At 41.7% G+C, this 15722-nt stretch overlaps 1 long non-coding RNA gene across 1 annotated transcript; it reads right to left on the reverse strand.

Annotated features, from left to right (window-relative positions):
- Nucleotides 1-3500: 3500 nt before the first annotated feature.
- On the reverse strand, nucleotides 3501-4123 carry LOC109140229 (uncharacterized). The gene is made up of 2 exons (XR_002042420.2): nucleotides 3943-4123; nucleotides 3501-3851 (listed from the first exon to the last, which is right to left on the reverse strand). It is a non-coding gene; the product is annotated as an uncharacterized LOC109140229 (long non-coding RNA).
- Nucleotides 4124-15722: the final 11599 nt, after the last annotated feature.

The following is a 15722-nucleotide window of genomic DNA, read 5'->3' on the forward strand; positions in this document are numbered from 1 at the left end:
TTACTTCCTCTGCTGCATCTTAATACTTTTGATCAGCATTTACCTCTTCAATCTTGTGTTAATTGCGGATATCTCAGTCAGGTTAATTATAATCAGCAGTGGTGTTTCATGACCTGAGTGTCTGAGCAGTACGAGTTTATGTGCTGCTGGAAAGACGTTCAGTATTTAGAGTCTTACAGTGCAGATACAAGTGCCATTCATTTATAGAAGATCCTCGTCCAGAGGGTGAGGTTTTACTGTAATATCTCTTATGTTTAATTTAATTAAATTCTTAAACCACATGTACGTGTTGGCCAGGCTGCTTATGACACTGAATCCCTGCCAAGTCTAAGGTCACTGCTAGGTGACCCTCAGCTTTCACTTTTAAAGGACTTTTAAAGAGTAGTTCAAATCATTATTACTGACAAAGATGAAGAAGTCTGTGCTCATGATTGACTCATTTATTGAAAGGAAATTATACATCACATGGGTATAATTCAAACATGCATGCCACAGAATAGAAAAAGTAGTTCAGGAAGTATTAAAACCAACAACTTCTGTAAGAAAGTAAACCTGAATAACCTCACACGCCTCTATAACTGCTGATCAGGATTCACAGCAGTTTCAGGACGTTCCCTGAGCTCCTTTCCTGGCAGGAGTGGATCAGTTTCAATCAAGGCTGGACGGGCAGCTTCTGTCTGACACTTTCATCTACATGTCAAGGAGGCTTCCCTCCTCCAGCATGTGGGCATACTGCAACATTGCATCTCAAATATATACAGCAGATACGTGAAACCTTTTCTTAACAGTATTCAAATATGTTATTTATAATATAACATCTCTTACATATATATACAGTATATGTTGTATGCACCCAGGCTCTTTGGTTTGCATTACTTCTTTTATATTTCTTATTACTGGGATTCAGTTCAGTCTTTTGTCTTCTTTTCTTTGTCTGTATAAATTGAACAGCATAAATGATTCACTTCACATCAAGTGCTGTAAAATATCTTCTTGCCAATTACATAAAACAACACAGCTTTTGTTATTTTAACACTTCTTTGCTCACTTTCCCCTCTCTTGCTGAATCGAGTGTGCCTTTCTCAACAGCTCTTTTACACCACTCGGCTTCAGACGTGTGTTTTGCCCCCTAGCGACCATGGCTGTAGACTGTTACCAGTGGTGCTGTTGCTACAGTAACAATCTAATGCCACGGTCACCATGGAGACAGTGGGAGAAATATGATTGGCTGTGGTAACCACTGACGTCCTCCGTGGTTTGATGATGTTGGTGATGCAGGTTTCAGTAGTGCTGGGCTCCGAGAGGAAACTTCATACAGTACAGCAGCATCTTCCCACTCAGCTTAACTCTTACAGTCACAAAGGTGAATTTTATCACACAGAGCAGAGGTTTGCCAGACGTCAGTAGCCATGACTGTAGACTGTTACTGTACTTTGGAGGAGTTTTAGCAGTAAGCAGTCTAGAGCCAAGGTATTGATGCACTGACTGATAGAGCAGAGTAGTAGCACAGAATTAAATCCGACTGCAGAGAGTAAGAAAGCACACAAGCTGGCAACAACGCGCAAAAGGGGTGGTGGGCTGTGAAGAGTGAGGGAGACACCATGATGCTGCCCTTTGTCGGGCAATTAAATGTCATCTATAATTGCATTACGTAAACAAATCAAGGTGTGAAGTGCAAAGGAAAGAGAGAGCTCTTTAGTGCTCTTTACCGTGGCCCGGCATATCTCTGTGGCTCACTACACAGCCATTAGCCAAATCAGATCATATATTATGACACAGTGCTCAAAGTAGCACACATCATAGCCTTTCCTTGCCAGAGGCCTTAGGCTATGTGTGGCCAGACATCTGGTTACATAGCTCACTTGTTGTGTTTGTAGTATTGATTTCCATGCCGATTATCTATGACTCAGCCACAGGATATGGACTGACGGGAGCACAGGCTGTACTGGTGGCTTATGCAAGCTCAACTGAGTGAGGACTGGGACTGACGTCAGCAGTCAGGAAATCTGAGTGATCACAAGTGATGAGTGATGTTTATGTACGGGCTGTTTGAGGCCATGTAAAATGTTCTTTTATTTTAAAGGGATCTAGAAAGGTGCTGTGTGTGGGCAAAGTCCAAAAGTGACCACTAAATTGTCACCAGAGGTAAACACTGAATTGGACTTGTTCCTGAGTCATGTTTTTTGTTTGTGTCTGTATCTCCAGAGGTGTCACATGCAGATACTTTCATTAATACAAACATTAATAACAATTATCAAGGTATAAGTAAAGCTATAAGCCATATGTGAATGCGTCTTTTTTCATTAACAGTAGATCCATTTGTTCTGTGACAAAGTATCTCTGTCCATGGTGCTGACTGACAAACACTGCTGGCCGACTTTCTTCCAGTGCTGCTGCGTGAGCCGTAAATATCTCTACAGATGCGCCTCTCTATTTGTAACCGAGGCACACACGCATGTTAGGAAGAGGTCAGAAAGTTTCAATATTCCTGTTTTTAAACTATTAAAACTCACCAGAGGACAGAGTCAAGAATCTATAAGGCCATACTAATAAATTTGTCTATAGCAGTTCAAAAACATCTATAGTATGTTGTCCGTATGGAGACATTTCAGATGGCTGTAGGCACGCTGACAGTGTTCATCAGAAATCTGCTGCTTCATCGTTTGTCAGGTCAGCCCAACAGACCAGGTCTAGCACCATGGACAGAGTCACGCAGCTCCAGCCCTTTATTTCAGCTCTCTGAGAGATCTTGGAAAAGAAGAGTGCCTCTGTCGGGCCACCTAAAGTCTGTGTGGATCATGCTCTGCGCAGCCGGACATCACGACTAAAAACAGTGGGAGAATTTATTGACCCATGCTCATTGTAATTCTGGTCATAGCCCCCCCTCCCCTCTCCAGGAGTTACACTGGGGAGTTTTCATCAAAACCCCCAGGCCTTTCCCACCCCCTCACCCTCCCTCTCATCCCTTCAGCACGTATATAGCAGAGACACATCGCAATGCAGGTTGTAGACGCACGAAGGCGACTCGCACTGTGTCTTTAAAGCGCTCTGATGTGATTGGGAGTCGTCTGCATGTGCGCAGGAATGACGCAAAATTGACTTCATCTCAATAACGCGTCACGATGTCATTTCAGCATTAGAAAAAAAAATGTGGGGGAAAAAAAAAAGAGAGAGGATCTCTGCCTGCCACAGTGAGGGATAATAGGTCAGTTGAATACATGTTTATAACGACTGGTTTGAAACCTTCTGCCTGCGCTATGGTTTATATATTGGTTCTAACCAGCAACACATGAGCAGATGTTGTCCTGACTATACACACTCCATCCTCGGCTGTGTTGGGTCTAAGAAGCAGCCTGTTAAGTCCCACACAGTCTGACTGATACCCCATGAAGCAATAAAGAAATCAACCGCAGGTCGTGATTCGGTTACTCTCTGCAGAAGATGCAGCCTGGTTAACATGCAACCAGCGCAGCCTACACCCCACAAGACATCCTCTCCTCTTTTTTTTTTTTTCAGTTGTCACTGCCCATGTGCGCCAAAGTGACTCACACTGCAGTAACTTCCAGACTCTGTAATCTACCGTACATTCACGAAATGGCACGCAGGGGAAAATTCAGTGACAGACGGTGGAAGGGGAAGGAGGGGGGGTGGGAGAAAGAAAGAGTGAGCTTACAGTGATTTAACAAAGCTCTTTGTTGTTGTAATTTCTTGCTGCACGTGGATCACAGCCATTGTAATCATCCCAAATATGTAGAAGACAAAGAAATTTGCACAATGGAAAGGAAATAAAACTTACCTTTCGGGTTTTCATCAGTCCTGGTGAGGTTTCTTCAGTTCACGACTTGATCAAACTATAAAGAAAGCATAGTTTTTTACCTTCTCCACGTCGTTAAATTCTAACTTTATGGCGGTAAATTTGCTCATATATGATCCTACACACACCCTGTCTAACCCCATCGCCAGCTCTGGTGCGTAATTTTCAGTAAAAGTATCTCTAATTTCTTTTTCTTCTTTTTTTTCTTTTCAGTCTCGCTTCTCGCTCTTGCATCTCGGTATCTCATGAAATTCAGCGGGCTGTCCCGGTGATCTGCTCTTATAGACATCCCGTAGTACTAGTAATGGAGATGGGAGGGGACACTCATTCATTCAGAAGCATCACCTACATGGACTATGTACGTGGACTTACGTCATCGAGGAAATTTAGTCAACAGGAGGACGCTCAGGGTTCCGCGAGGGGAAGAGGGAAGAGGAGAGGGGTGGTGGTGGTGGTGGTGGTGGGGGATAACAGGGAGAAGGAAGTATGACGGTCGGTGGGGGTGTGAGTGTGTAGGGGGTGATGGGGGACAATCTTTGGATTTTTATTGGCTACCTCCTAGTCTTGCTTGTATTTATCAAGCACGCTTCAGACCACAGGATTAATTGTCCCCCAGGAAATTGCTTTAGAGGTGTGTGCCAAAGTGAGGCTGGAATGAGAAACCTCACCAGCAGAGGAAGAAAAAGTTAACTGAAGAATTAGTCACTGGACCCTCCTGTTGTTAGCTCATTAAATTCTATGTGTGTACAAGCACTTTGTGCCATGCAGAAGCCCAGTAATTCACTTCCTTCTTGAACTTGTTATGAAATACGTGCCATCCTCTCCCTCATCGGGGAATAACTACAAGGATCAAACAGATCTTTGTCATTCTCGGATTATCTCTTGGAGGCACCATGGGCCTCTGGGACACCCTGTATCTGCTTCATCTTGCCTTTAAAGGAGTAGTCCAGCATTTTAGTTTTACACTTTGTTGACAAAATGTTCAAATTAAAACAGCAATGACAGAGATAACCTGATATCTAGCTTCGCCTAAATCCTACATTCCCCATAATGCAACCTTTCATTAGAACCCCTCTTTTAGATGTTGCACATCCATTTTGTTATAATTTTGAGGTCTCTGACCTTCTCGGGCGATCTAAAGCTCCTCCTGATCCACAGAGGACATTTTAAAACTGTTAATCCAGGCTGAGTACAGTGGGCTGCATCTCATGACGAGTTAACTGATCTTCATGTGTAAATTCAGTGCAATGCCCCTTTAGAAAATTCTGATGTATGTGAGAAGCAGTGGAGAACAAAATACAAGATCAAATGGGCATGGATTTTGCCTTGAGGCACACAGTTCAACTTTTTTTCTCATGCTCTTTGGAGACGTTTTGGACAGATATTTAGAAGATACTGTGGAGCTCCAGAAAGTGATGTAAAGAAGCTCCAGAAAAAGTCCAAAAGTGGATCCTAAGTTTTGTCTCATTTTGTTTTGTTTTTGGCAACTTCTATTTCCAAGGTGAAGATTGAACTGTCAAGCCCGACTTTGAGGGGAAGTCCTAACCTGACTGCACCAGATGGTTTGTTACACAGAACCAGTGGCATAAGGTAATATGGATCTCAGAGTAAGTTATTATGATCGGGACACTGACGTCAACACTGACATTGGACAAAAATACATATTACCCATCGTCATTACATCGGTATGTGACAAAAATACCAAACAAAATAAGAAATTTATTTCATTGAATATTTCTTTACAAATCTGAATCACTCACAAGCATCCGCTCTATGCCCAGCACTTAGTTGAAGGGCATGTTCTCTCTAAGGGCCCCGGTATAACCTCTCTGTCAGCACTGTCTACATTTATGCTCCTGTACAGAATCATGGAGGAAGTCTTCAAGCCTGTAGTTTGCCTGAACCCGCTGTGGTCTGGACACAAGTGTGTAGTTTGAAGCCTGGCATGGCAGAGTAGTTTTGTGATCTTGCGAGTCGAGCTGCTTCCCAAGGTTAGAGTAGTCCTACAACTGCTCAGAGCAATGAAAAGTTTTACCATCTACAATTTCATCACCTGATTGAAAGCACAAGCATGCAAGTGGACCTTGAGTGGAGATTTTTGTAAGACTTTTCCAATAAAAGCGAAACAGTTCTTGGTAATTTCAAATTAGTCCTCAACAGACCTTTGTCACAGCTGACATTTTGTTTTGTCATAGCAAGAAAAAGCGTAACTAATCATGCCGTTGGTTGTTCCACACAGTAAACTACTGCATGTCAGCAGCTGGTTAATTACTTAAAACATTATCAGTTACACCTGTGTTAACGAGTAAAGAGTCCTAGTGTCTGCTTTGAGAAATGTCTTGGGTCCACACATACCTTTAATTTGCAGAGGAAACAAATTATTAAGTCAGAACCTGGAATTCACCAGAAACATCAAATTCAATAGTTCATGCTGTTGCTGAATCTCAGTGCTGCCAGAAGCTGGCAATTTTGGATAATGATTCAGCAAACAGAAACACATGAACCAAAATTTTTAAGGTATGCCTTTCCCCGGCTTTCTCACTTTTTCAATCTCAGTTCACTCTGACTGTCACCTCCATCTTCCTTCTCCAAACCAATCTGTCACCGTCACCACCTCAAACAAATATTTCCCCCGACTTTAACACTTTTTTTTTCACCTGCGTGATTCCAGACTTCTTCTGACACAAAAGTGTATTTTGTTTTTGAGGGAAGAAACGTCGGGTTCACCAGATATCTCAGCCTTTCAACTGCATAGTCCCCTATTTAACCTCCTAACAATCATTCAAATAACACAATCTGTGGAAAAGAAAATGTGCTGTTAAACTTGGTGATGATTATTTTAAGGTTTCACAAGCCGGAAATAATTGGAGGCACTCGTTTAAATCATTGGAATAATTTGATTTTGTCCTTCTTGAGTTAAGAATGTGTTTGAAACCAGTGTTTAAAATGAAAGTTACAGCCGTTTCATCAACATGTCTTCACCATAACAGCTATTCAAACACAAACTGAACTTCATTAAACTTCTCTGTAGATGTGCGTAGGAGGTATACAGGAGCTACAAGGTAAGCATCCACTATACAAAAAAAAACACTTGTAAATGAGAAAAAAGTACATGATTACATAAAGATCCCTGAAAATACACTCTCAACATGTTGCTATCTTAGCAATGTCTTCTTTTTTTCTGCTTCTCTCACATACTTCGCTCCTTCTCATAGGTGGTGTTTTTTGATTGGCTGCTGCGTATGAGTGTACAAGTGAGAAAACTGCAGTTAACAGAAGAGGGAGGGAGGGACAGTGATGATTCACTTGTTTAGTGTAAGCAGGAGAGAGACAAGGAGGAGGTAAATATCCACGGGTAAAAAAAAAAAAAGAGTCACAAAGGATGGGCTGATGAACAAACACTATCTACAGACAGTGTATCAAAGAGGGGCTTTCACACGTGACACGTGTGCCGTGTACTGACAGGAAGTCAATGAGTTCATCTCGTGTAGCTCTTAACCTTCTATACACACATGTGAAAATTGTGTTAGTGTAGCTGTCTCTGGTATCTCTCACCTGAGTCAAATGGATTATCTTGTGTTCAGGATGTCCATGGGCTAGACAAAATAACAAGAACACCTAATACAGCAAACTCTGCCTCTAAAATTTGGAGTGACACTGTCGCAAATTGAACATTATGAGCTCCATAAATGTTATATAGTATTTGCAGGTGTTGTTGCACAATATTGTATTACATTACACTATGCTCTGTGGTGTTCCTTGCGGTGTTATTTTGCTGACTTAAATATATTTACTACAAGAATTTGTAGACTTTGTAGCGCTGCTCTTTACTGGTTCCCAGAGCCAAATACGGATGCACCGATCCAACTTTTTGTTTCCCCTGACACCAATATCAATACTTTAACTCTGCCAATACCCCGAATTCCCCCAACTTCAAAACCTGTATACCACACTGTGTAATTAAGGTTTTTAATATGAAAACGGACTAAGTCATTACTGAATGAATGGATCTTTGTAGTGGAAACACTGATTTTTAAACTGTATTTAATGTGGTCATGCTGTGCCATGTGATGCACTGGTGACCTGCCTCTTGCCCACAGTCAGCTGGGATAGGCTCCAGCCCCACCATGACACAGGTGAGGATAAGCAGTTACCAAAAATAGATGGATAGATGTCATACCTAATATCCAATTCTCTTAATCATTTATTTACAATCAGAATTTTTTCCTTTTGACCTTTTTTTGAATCTGTATTTCAAAGGCATGCTGTATCCCAGCAACATTATGGTAAACAGCACAAAAAAAAATAGTTAATGTGATGAAAGATCCCACTGATGATTTATTGATATTAATCATTTAATTTTAAATTTCTACAAGCCATCCCTCCACCCACGCATCTCCCTCCCTATACACTCATTAAATCCTGAAGCACAACTACCCTCCATGAGGTCCAGAAAGTCATCTCTAGAAGTAAGACCTGAAGATGTGTTGAGAAATAATGAGCCAAACATTAATAAGTCATACAGAATCAAAGATAGTGTGGGTCAGTACTCTTACTCAGACAAATATCAGAACCAGCCATCAATGTTCTCACTGAGGTATCATGAATTAAGTATGAGAAAGCACTACGTCACTGGGAGTGAAAATCTCAGTGCACCTCATGTTCTTATGCTCATTTCACCCACTTCTGCCCCACATTTTCACCCTAAGGCTTTATTTCACAACTCTTCGCATCAGATTTTTTTTTTTTTTGCATCGTATGGGAGTATCATCTCCAGCTCCCCCACCTCAACCCTGCTTTAACTTCTTCCCCAGAAGAAAAATAAATAAATAAAAAAAAATCGGCTCTCCAATGCAGCACTTGCATGTGTCAGAGAGTGGAAAAGACAAAGAGACAGATAGCTGGAGAAAAAGCGGGAGGGTGGTGGGACTGTGGGGATGCCACTTTGATGTCCAGAGAATGTCTCTGCACGTGGATGTGTGCACACATTTTAGGCTGCTAATGCAGGCGATATCCCGATATAGTATAAACTTAATTTATCCGTTCCTTTCGCTGCTTACATGAGCATCATTTTTGCAGGTAGAAAGAAAGGGAGAGAGACCCAACAAGGCTCAGCATTCACCTGCAGAGTGCTTCTCCTGCCCTACCTCCTCCCCCCCTCTCTCTCACACACACACACATCACTAATCAGTATTCTGCTTTAACACTCTTCCTCTTCCTGCTCCTTCCTCCCTCTCTCCTTTTTCTTCCTCTTTCCTTCCCACTCAGTCATCCCCTCTCCATCCTCCCCCCCTCACTGTCCCTCATTTCGCCACAGCTGCATAGTTTTACATGCACTGAGGCGCAACATTGACAATGATTCGGCCTGGTTTTCCAATCTGCAGCTTGTTAGAACTGAGGGCCTGAAGCCATGTCAACAGTGGTGCTACACTACATTGTCAAAATAGAGAATTATCCTTTGCCCGGTGCAACAATAAATCAAAGCAATGAGGACATTCACACCAGCATCTGCTGTTTCACATACATCCAGCCCTCTATAACGATGCATATGTATTTGTTCCTCATGCATATTTATTTTTTGGGGGGGGGGGCTCATTCGGTTACAGCATCCCTTTCACTTACATTGACATAAAATCCCTTACTTCATTCTAACATCACCACTGCTCATGAATCTTTCATCACAGCCCCCTCCTCCTCTTCCTCCTCTTCCTCCTCCTCCACCTCCTCCTCCTCTTCCTCCTCCTCCTCCTCCTCCTCCTCAGCTCTCCCTCACCCCCCCTTTCCCTATTGGAAAGCCAGTGTGAGAATTAATTAAACAGGATCACCTGAAGGCAGTTTGATTCCACCAGACGTGACTGTTCATTCACCGGTACAGGTGTGGGCTCTGTAGAAGAGAGGGAAGAAAAAAAAATTGTCTTTGTAGTTTACCTGAATGTGTCATCCTACTAGCCAGTGCACCGTAATGTCTGATGTTCCCTCATTTTCTTTAAAGTCGGATGCTGCGTGTGAAGTTGTTGCGCGCATGGATACAGTACGTTCGTCACTGCTCGTTTGAAAGCACAGAGGGCTGTTTGATTGGGGTATAGACCTGGAGTCCTTCACTGACTCACTGAGGATACGTTTGATAAATTTTTGACAAACTCGTCAGTCTGACTCAGCTAATCACGATTTTTTTTTCTTTTTTTTTTTTTGAAGAGTCACTAACACTGTGCCACACTTTGGCATATAGTCAGCACAGCTGCTGCCCTTTGATTCAGCCTGCCATTCATTTGAATCTCTCATTTTCCATTCATGTAAATATTTTAGGTCTGTCTTTGGACTGCTGTGTGAATGAGCGGTACAAAGTGCCATACTCTGGGTTATAAGGGCGTGATGGGAAGTGAGAACCATTTCATCAGGGGAATACAGCAGTCTTTGATGTGAACATATTCTCTAAGGGGAAAAGAGGGTGAGAGGATGCACACTATACCCAGAAACCATTTATGAGTCTAAATGAAACTGCTATGAAAATTTCCAGGCACTCAAATTCTGCTTAGCAGCTTGTCCTTAACGCCAACACAACGTATTTCTCTAATTTGGCTGGGTATTTTTTGTTTGTGAAACTTTCTCAGATCCCCTTTTGTACAGTTCCCTTTGAGATGGTGCCTTGAATCTACATATTTAGGGTTCCCCTGCTGGTTATAACCACACACTGCAAGCTGGAGCTCACATGAATGATATGAAACTGTATTCGTCATTCTGTCTCTGGAGAATACATTAAAAATGTATCAGGTGGAGTGTACAGTAGGTTTTACACATACGGCATGCTCATTTATCCTGATGGATCGGTGTCAGACGGCAACTTAACAAATCTGTTCTTTCTAACCGCAGTTTGATTCAGTCACACTGAACACCGTGACACCTTAGCTATTCCATTCTGGCCTCCACACCCTAGTCCTTCTCTCCTCATCCATCCTTTCCTGAGCTGTCCACACACAGCGCACATGACTCATCCAGATGACTCAACCCCACCCCACCCCCTTCCTCCCACCCCACACACACACAAGCTCACACATCTTTGTATTATCTCCTCTGGCTAACCTTGACAGCGAAACACAGAAAGGTGCTGGTATTGTAAGACGTTGCTGGAAATCTTCTGCTTTCTGCCACCTCCGTGCTTTACATAAGTGGCCTATGGACCGGGCCCAAAGATATTTGCATTTTTATAAATGTGTCTACAAACATCACCCCTTTAAAAATAGCTCATGTTGTGAAATATAATTTGTGACTAAGGGCTAATATGACACAGCGTGAATCCCTTTATTAAAACCAATATGTCCTTTTGGAAAGTGTGTTTTTTTTTTTCTTCTTGCCACTGACGCATGACTTACACTTCCATTGCTACATCCTATATATATATTAGAGAGGACAAATGCCAAATGTTCCATGATTTCAGCAACAGAGACCACGTCGTCCACAAAAATCTAACCTTTTTGTAAGATGATTCAGGCCTTTAATGGCGCTGCAAAAACCAGCAATCATTTGGGCAGAGTAGAATTAGGTGTTAGTCATTCAAACAGCCAGGAAATAAAGGGCATCTCTGCTAATTTATGTATTCCACATGACATTTCGTTCATTTAAAATTGTTGTTTCTATCAGACAATCAAGCAGTTTAGTGCACAGAGTGAGGCACTTGTATCTCCAGTTTTAAAAAACCCTTGGGGTCGTAAATTCATTGAATGAGGCATTTCCCTTGTAATAATCACTTAACTTGTGTGTTTTGTTTTTGAGGTTAAAATAGTTCTAAACCCAGTTATATGTGATTTGTTGTTCATCAGGAGGCATGGATTTAACCTCCTTCTTCCTTCATGTTCATCAGACGACCAATAGATGTCAGTGTTGGTCTGACAACATTTCACCAGCAGCTCAGATACCTTCTGTATTGTATGTTTTAATACATCTAAATGGAAAATAAAACCTTGCAATAAGCATACAGAGAACAGGAATCAATCTTATTTATTCAGCTTTTCAGCCCCTCTCCTCAGAATACCCAGGCTACAAGCCTTGCTTCTTCTTCATGTCTCTGAAAGCATCAGTCTTTCTTCTCGGAGATAAAGATTAAATAAATGGAGGCTGTTCACTTCCTGCTTTCATCTCTTCCAAACAACATGGCTCTGCTGACTCACATCTATTATTCAGTAACACTGTATGTTCCACCCTGAACAACTGCAATGTGACGTATGGCTGCATTTTGCAAAACTTCTGTGCTCTATGCACCTGCAGAGGAAAGCTTTCCTGTTTATCTATATTTAATATTGCAGGTGGATGCTGCTACGGCGTGCTGTTGTGTCAGTTCCTATTTGGAGTTTGTGTCTGTGAATTGTTTAAATCTGCTAACTTGTTGAAAACCGAGTTTGTTTCATTGTACATTCCTCCAGTGACTGTGTGGGTTAAGATTGCGGCTCCTAACTGCCATGGGAAGAGTAGATATGGTTGTGATATGAAAAGATTTAGTGTTACAATCTAAACCACTGCTGGTTGGCTGCAACAGAGGTCACCACACGCTCTGGGTGTGTAATCTATCTCTGGTCAACCTCACACAGGATATGCCAACACACACTTGAAACCCACTGAATGCCTTCCTTTTCAAAATCTGTTTCAGTCAGGAGGGGAGGGGGCTACATTATGGTGATTTGCATTCGTGATTTTTCACAGCAGCAATTATTTATCACTGTTTTTGAGTACCATGCTGGAGCTGAACATGGAAGGCTTCATTTTATTGCAGGATATGGCAATATATGACAATTTGGAAAGGCCACTGGAATTCTACATGTCCACCCTTCATAGATTTGTAGACTAGTTTATGCTGGAAGGGAACATTATTTGGCCAGAGTTAGGGTACAGATGAAGGGGCCAACATTTTCTTAATACCAGGTCTTCTTCTCAACCAGAGAGTCGAGGCCTGGAGCTCAAGGTTTAGGTAGCAACAGAAGGTCAAAGAAATAAGAGAAAGACAAAGTAAACAGGCACCATAATTTATTTAGATATTTACTTACATTTCCCCTGTGGAGTTTTCTTGTAAACAAAGAAAAAAAGGTATATTTACATGCAGTGTTCCTCATCAAAACATACTGAGGTCTACCCAACGTGTTGTGTGAATTTCTTTCTTAAAATATTTGCAAAGCCGATCTTTTAAATATTTATTGTTCGGCATTGTTTACATCCATTTTCCCTTGCATCCTTTGCTAGAGCATTTCTACATTTGCTGGCACATTGTTGCCATAAACGGTTGATGAGTTCAATACCTTGAATGGGATCTGTGCCGACTATGTGCTCACTCACATGCGTCCTTGTGAGTTTACGAGCAAAATGGGGAACTCTGTTCTTTGTATAATGTATCAAAACTCCAATTTAATATGAATTTCATAAGTATGTTTTCATTAGTTTATAATGACCGGAAGAAAAAGAACCATCGTGTTTTTTTGTTACCTTAGAAGCCTTTTAGATCTACAGAGGGAGCAGCACTGCCATGTTTCTTTCTGCAGTAGCTCAGAAGTGACAAACCAAACGCTGGATCTAGCTAGGACCAAGAGATAGGTAAGAAGTATTCACTTCACCCTTAGATGCCACTAAATCCTACGCAATGGATCTGTAACTGGCTGTCTAATACGCTGATTTGTCTCAGGACTTTTCTCAGGGTTTGGTCAAGTTTAGGAATAAAAATGTGTCACTTATGTCCAGATTGTGTTTAACAACATGGAAAACTCTACCTTTAAGACACAGAACCTATTCAATAATTAACCAACATAGTGACCAAAACCTTTTTGACGTCAATAGTGAGTCAGTCAAGTCCATCGTTAGAGTCTGGGAAGCAAGCAGAGTTAGATGCAGGGGGTTGACTCATACGCTAGAGAATCGAAATCAAAGAACTATACCAAACACTAGTCAACATCGTGATGCCCGTAATGTTGTACACGAGGACTGGGTTTCATTTTTAGCATTTAGAATACAAACTTGTGGTTAAAAAGGTGTCATAATCTGTTAGATGTGATAAAAAAAAAGTTTCCATTTCCTGAAGAAAGCTGAAACGTACAGTTAAAAAGGTCTAGAATGTGAATCTTGAGATTCTAATAATCAATCACACATAGCATGTTGTAAATCCAGTCCTTCACAGTCCTGATGATTCGTTGTTCCTCATTAATTAAACACAAGTAGTGCAATTTCTCATGGAAAGTTTGGTGAGTCAACCTCTCTTTCTGTGTCTCAAATGTGCACAGACCATATATGTAAGTATAAATGTGTATGTGTTATGATGTACAGTGCACGCTCCATGCGGTCTGGCTGCAGCAGTTGCATGGCCAGAGTCACGTCCTTCAGCGTAATGCTTGTGGGAATGTGGTGAGTTTGGTTGAGACCAGCTCATAAAACATTGCACCCTGGCACTGTCCTGCTTCCCCTGCAGACAGGGAAGCAGCGACCGATGGGGGAAGCCACACAGGCGGCCAGCATCAGGAGCTTCTCTCAACTGCTGTTTTTTTTTTTTCATTCCCACACATGCTGTAGCTCAGCTGACCCAGGGGTCAGGACCTTTAAGCTCTTGGCCACTGTGGTGTTCTGTCTCTGTGACTAGTTTCACTTCACCTGAAAAGAGAAGAATAGAAGTATTATGCAAGCTGCTTTTGCTCATGTCATTTGATATAATCATTATAAATTCATTTTGAGTGTGTGGCTCCATTTAAAAAAAAAAAATCTTTGCCACTTATTGCAACAGGTTGCATTATGACAGATTAGCACAGTGTCGAGTGTGCCATTAGTGTGAGCAGCTATACGGAATATGCAGAAGAGACATGATAAAATGATCTTGAAGTTAAATTTGAAATAATATAACAGTGCAAATAAACTGAAGTGACTAACTTAATTCAAGGTTTGTGCTAAAGTAATTTACTGAACATCATTTTATAAATCAATCAATCAAAAAAAAAGGAGAAATCACATATCTTAAAAGACAAGAGCTGTAGTCAAAGGGAACTGAACTTGACTGAAAGTAAGTTCCGGATCATATTTGACCTTTTGTTCCAGTAGAGGTAGCAGAAGTGACTTTGTGGTTTACTGTTATGTTGCGATGCACAAGTGAGGGTGGAAGTACCTCTGCCCTGTCAGTGCACTCTGTGGGTCTCGCTCCCACACTTTCACACACACAGACACGCAAACACACACACACACACACTTTCTCTCTTGCCGTATGAGCCAAGCAATAATTAAAAGCAAAAGTAAATCAGTGGTTGTTGGATGTTTTATGCATCATTACAGTCCATGGAACACTACACCACAAGTGTAACTCATCGCTGACAGGTCTCATTTTCTATGAAGTGAAGAAGCTAAATCGAGACTTCACTGTACCCATCCACATATTCACAGTTAGACATATTGAAATGAGCCCTAGTATGTGCGTGTGCATGCATGCGTGTCATGCATATCAAATGGATATGTTTGTTTCTCTGTGTCTCTGTATGTTATTTGCTTGTATGCAAATACAACATCGTGGAAGCTACACAAACATACACACACACACGTCTGTGTGTATGTGTGTGTATGTTTGTGTTGCTTTTGTGAATGTGTCAGGGCAGAAACCTAAGCCACCACTGGCTCCACAGGGCTTCACCAATTCCCAGAGGTCCCAAACCCAGTCAACTCCAACGTTGTCCTGGCTTCACTTACAGTCTCCATCTCTGTGCTTCTGCCATGCCCTCAAACCCTTGGAAGGCCTTCTTCCTGCCATAAATGTCACAATCCTCTCTCACAAGATAAATGAACCTGCAGTCATGAGCCAAATTAGATAATCTAAAATCAGCAGCAGCATCTTCTTGTACCTTCTATCTCTCGGTGATGTGTTTTTTTTTTTTCTCTTTTCACAGGATGAAGTCAGGAC

The sequence above is a fragment of the Larimichthys crocea genome, chromosome VII, assembly GCF_000972845.2.
Source record: "Larimichthys crocea isolate SSNF chromosome VII, L_crocea_2.0, whole genome shotgun sequence".
Lineage (NCBI taxonomy): Eukaryota > Metazoa > Chordata > Actinopteri > Sciaenidae > Larimichthys > Larimichthys crocea.